This window comes from Adiantum capillus-veneris, chromosome 5, assembly GCF_014529385.1.
Source record: "Adiantum capillus-veneris isolate H3 chromosome 5, ASM1452938v2, whole genome shotgun sequence".
NCBI lineage: Eukaryota > Viridiplantae > Streptophyta > Polypodiopsida > Polypodiales > Pteridaceae > Adiantum > Adiantum capillus-veneris.
The window spans coordinates 75,954,970-75,960,343 of record NC_140935.1 but is presented as its reverse complement, the minus strand read 5'-3'; the positions used below and the strand labels follow the sequence as shown (position 1 = coordinate 75,960,343).

The following is a 5,374-nucleotide window of genomic DNA, read 5'->3' as shown; positions in this document are numbered from 1 at the left end:
GCAAACTGGAATGTGGTGCGCACAATTTTCAATGGAGGTCCTGATATGGTGATGAAAGGTAGGGAGAGATCATGCCTTTTCCATTGGGAACAAAGTCTAGGGATCCACACCGCAAAATATGTGCTCAATGCATTTCAAGACGAGCACAACCGACTGTGTCGAATGTGGCGGTGCGCGCAAAACAGTGAAGATGCAGAGGCCCAATATCGGTCCATTCGAGCTTGGTGGGAAACAGGAAAGGTGGCAGATGGGAATCTAGGCCCAATGGAGTGCTGGTTGAGTTGGTGGCATGTGAGGTACCCTCATTGGAGGAAGGAAATTGTTGGACTAAGTTTTCAAATTTATTCTAGAATAGGCTGTAGGATGTCCATTTAATTAGACCCTTTATGATATCAATAAAATATAATAATTTATTTTTTTGTATGCTTTAGATGACTATTGCATCGAGGTCATCCCTCGAACAAATCTCTCAGAGTCACGTCACGCTTCATGGCTAGCAGGTGAAGGTCACAAGCCTAAAATTTCTTTGTATGATGCAACAGTTTTGGATATTGGGAACACTCTTCTTCAACAATCCAAAAGAATGGCATATACACAGGGTAAGTATATAGGAAGCGGACCAAGCATAAGCAAGATGAGAGACAAGGCAGCTTCATGACAATTTCACACACCTACTCCATCACAGACTAGCCGTGTTGTGAACGATGCAATTGGAGGAACTGATCTTCCAAAGGTGCCAGAGTTTTTTGGAGACCAGACTACAATGACAAGGCGACGCAAGATATTTGGCAATGTTATAGGCGAGGAGGCAAATAGTTCACACAGGCTAGAGTATGTCACTCAAAATGTTGCTCGACAAAGAAAGGCTCGAAAGTTTTCATTTGGAGATGCATCACAGGTAACCCAAGATCACTCTATGGACGAGGAGAATGACGGGGTGACAATTAGGACCATCGAGGTTGACATAAATGACACCATGTGGGCAATCCGTAGGTGCAAACCGGGGTCTAAGTTCACTTGCCAAGGAAAAATCAAAGGTGGAAAGTGCAAGAAAAAGGTGAATTTATGCAAAGAGGGAACAACGGCACCAAGTTTTTGGGGGAAATACAACTAGGAGGGGCGTAACAATGAGACATGGGTATGGTTTTGTAGTGATGATGTCAAACATGTGTGGGATGTATGTCCATATATTGTGATGCGGCCTCCAAGACCTCCACTTGAGTGGCCAGTGGCACATGGCACGAACTTAACAGCGATGGAAGTAAAGTCTTTCCAGCTAGCGAGGTTTCATATCGCAATACAAACTATGGAAGTGCAAGGGCAAAGACGTGTGGGCAGGTATAGGACAGGTGTTTCTGAAGAGGCATTGAAAAGGATCGACATTGCTTTAGGACTAGAAATGGTCATCGAACAAGTGGAAATGGTAAAGATCGTAAGCATGAAGTCTTCATTGAAGTAACACCAAGCTCGAAGTTACGTGGTGAGAAATATCGAGTCAAAGTAGCTAGGAATCCTAGTTGTACTTGCAGAGACTTCCAAAGGAGGTCAGGCGAAGGAATGACCTATGTGGCTTGCAAACACTTGTATTATATCTACTTGAGAGTGTTTGGAATGGACATAAACAACAACATGTTCATTCATCAGTCTAGTATGGCTGATAACGAGCTCAAAACTTACTGAGTGCAAAAAGACTGTTGTAATAATCTAGCATTTGTTGGGCTATCACATTTACCTTGAGTTGTGCAAACGATGATATTTGTTTTGAGTTTTCAACAAAGTGAATTCTATCATTGTTGTCTTTTGATATGCAATTAGTGAATGTGTGATGAGAGAGAGAGAGAGAGAGAGAGAGAGAGAGAGAATTCTATCATTGTTGTCTTTTGATATGCAATTAGTGAATGTGTGATGAGAGAGAGAGAGAGAGAGAGAGAGAGAGAGAGAGAGAGAGAGAGAGAGAGAGAGAGACAAAGAGAGAGAGAGAGAGAGGGGTAGAGATAGACAAGTGAGAGAGAAAGAGAGACAAAATCAGAAAAATAAAGAGAGAAACAGGATGAGTGAGAGAGAGAGAGAGAGAGAGAGAAAGAAGAGGTCCTTGAGTAGCGAGAGAGAAAGAGAGAGGGAAGGAGGGAGGGAGAGAGGGCAAGAGAGAGAGAGAGAGAGAGAGAGAGAGAGAGAGAGAGAGAGAGAGAGAGAGAGAGAGAGAGAGAGAGAGAGAGAGAGAGAGAGAGAGAGAGAGAGAGAGAGAGGGAGAGGGGGGGGGGTGGGAGAGGGAGAGAAAGAGAGAGTGTGTTGGGGGGACGGGGAGAGAGAGACATGTGTGTGTGTGTGTGTGTGTGTGTGTGTGTGAGAGAGAGAGAGAGAGAGAGAGAGAGAGAGAGAGAGAGAGAGAGAGAGAGAGAGAGAGAGAGAGAGGTCCTTGAGTAGCCCACTAGAAGTAAGAGTGGGAGGAGAACCAACGGCAATGGGCGGTGGTGGTAGGAGGAGGAGTGGCAGATGGTGATAGTGAGTTAACACCACCAACCACCGGTGGTGGACTAGGATATTGGTTTTCATGGGCGGCAATGGGAGGTAGAGGTGGGGGGGGGGAAAGATCGCTCTAAAGCTCGCTCCATAACCACCCCCGTCACAAGGAAATGGGGTTACTTCAAAGGAGATAGCTCTAATCATGCATTTCCCATCCATGGAGGCAAAGGACTTCTTGAAGAAACGTCCTACACTAAAGAAAACGGGCATTTTCCTTGGTGATGACCTCACACTCTCACAACTCGCTCATATGAAAAAAATTATTCCCGAGATAATAACAGCTCGAGAAAAGGGGAAAGTGGCCTTTGATAGGGATGGATGAGTGGTTGTTATGGAGAAGTGCCCCGCATGACGGCGCGAGACCTGTGGGACCACACTCAAAGTGGCTACATGGAATTGTAATGGATCTTTGCGCCTTGATGTAGGGGCCTTTGAGGATAGTTTCACAGGGAGGGACATCATTTTCTACTCTGAGACGCATCAAGCCCCGGGGCAGTCCATGCCACTTGTAAGCGGATACAGATGGGAGACAACTTACAGACAGGAGACTCTATTAGAGCATAGAGGACGAGGTTTAGGAGGAGTGGCAGTATTATTTAGGGAGGAGTTACAACCTCTAGCTCGGATGGATGAGCATTATGTGGGTGAGGCTGAAGGCAGAGACATGCAGATACCTCTACGTCGCTATTTGCTATTTCCCTCCTAGTACATCAATATATGTATCACCTAAAGGACAGTCCCCCTTCTCTATTTTGGATGATGATATATAGGAGTTTTCTAGGGAAGGCAACATTATTATCTTGGGCGATTTCAATGCTAGGACTACCCATCACCAGACAGTATTCTATAATACCTCAGCGGAGTTGATGCGGGAGCTTGATATTATAGAAATGGGCTTGTCTAGATTGTCACAAAATGAGGAGCAAGATGAGGATATTTGGGAGTTCTCGAGGGATGGAGATGTCATCCTACTTGGGAATTTCAAAATGCTAGGATAGCATGCCATCAAGCATCTTTCTTTAACACTTCCAAGGAGCTGTTTAGAGAGCTAGTAGACTCCAGAGAGATGGGGCTCTCCAAGACCTCAGAGGATACTGATAAATTCACAAAGTATGGGATATCTCATTGAGATGGGCAATGCACATGGATTGGCTATTTTGAATTGCCTTGATAGATACTCCAGTCCAAACAGCTTCGCTTGCTTCCCTCGTACACACGGTGCTAGCACTGTGGATTATGTTTTGGCTCCCACATCAATTATACCATGCATTCAGGTCTTATCAGTCTCACCCACACCTATTGGAGTGGCTGTAGATCATGCTCAAATATCTTTTGCAATAGATTTTACTTACACTATTTGTGGCTTTCATGATGCAGCACATCGCCATCCGAGACCACTTCTGCAAAGAGACATAAGGAGTGTACATAGAAGATGTGTATAGTCTTCTAGCAAGGGAAAATCCCCATAAACCCTTGTCAGAGCTCACCCAGATATGGACAGAGACTATACACACAGCAACAGTCACAACTTTTCCCCACTATCAGCCTAGTGGAAGACCACGGTCTGGGAGCACGCATCAGAATAGTTGGTATGATGATGAGTATCGCGAGATGAGAGCCGACTACAAAGAGAGGTGGCTTTGGGAGAGATCAAGCATGGGCAGTCACATATCCTCTTCGACCACCTTATATGGCTAAAGAAGAGAGCTTTCTTAGCTCAGCTTGAAGAGACGTTTATTAGATACTCTTGAGCCAAGACTCTAGGGAGAGTTGGCGATTCTTTAGAGAGAACTCACCCTCTCTTGTCATTACTTCTATAGAGATATGGACACAATATGCATCCTCTCTATACACAGTAGCAGAGCAATTACCATTCCCAAACCCATCGGAGCAATATCCTCCCACCTCTACTTTCTTCACAGCAGAGATGGTGAGAGGATCCATTGACAGATTTTACACAAGAAGTGCACAAGATCATGATGGTATAGTGACATAGCATTTCATACATGCTAGGGATCATTTTCAATAGGGCCATGTGTGAGGAGTTTCTTGAGACTTGGAGTACATCTACCATTCTACCACTACTCAACTCTAGAGATCCAACCCTACCAACTATCCATCTGATTATCATGATTGGCCACTCATTAGCCAAGCATATGCATCTATACTTGAGCATGAGTTGAGGAGAGAGAGAGAGAGAGAGAGAGAGAGAGAGAGAGAGAGAGAGAGAGAGAGAGAGAGAGAGAGAGAGAGAGAGAGAGAGAGAGAGAGAGAGAGAGAGAGAGAGTGCACAAGCTTCAGGGTAAGCTGGATTCATGAGGAGATTGAAGATTCTCTACACTTGATCATATTTTCACACTTAGAGCGATCATTGAGGAGAGAAGAGTACATGGGAGAAGGATTCATTGTAGCTTTGTGGATTTCCACGAAGCCTGTGGCACACTCCCAAGAGCCAAGTAGATACACCAACTACATGACTTGGGAGTCCCACCGGAGCTTTTTTAGGGTATCATGGCATTGTATAAGACAACTATAGGTAGAGTACAGATAGCTGAGGGTCTTTCATAACCTGTTCACTCTACTATGAGGGTGAATCACGGATGCCCTGGCATAACCAAGGTGATGGTATTCAATACTACAACGCAGTGGATAGGAGATAGTAGAGTATGTAAACTCTTATACATATCTTGGTGTTGTATTTAGTGGACCTACTTTCTCTATGAGAGGTGTTGCAGAGGCGAGATTGACGAGGGGATATGCAACAATAAAAGAACTAGAGAGGATATGTTCACATGTGCAGTTTCACGAGCCACACAAAAAGCTATGGCTATTTGACACATTGGTCACTTAC

The 5,374-nt window shown here is 44.7% G+C and overlaps 1 pseudogene; it reads left to right on the top strand.

Moving 5' to 3' along the window:
• Window positions 1-634: 634 nt before the first annotated feature.
• On the top strand, window positions 635-1,125 carry LOC147457549 (uncharacterized; annotated as a pseudogene).
• Window positions 1,126-5,374: the final 4,249 nt, after the last annotated feature.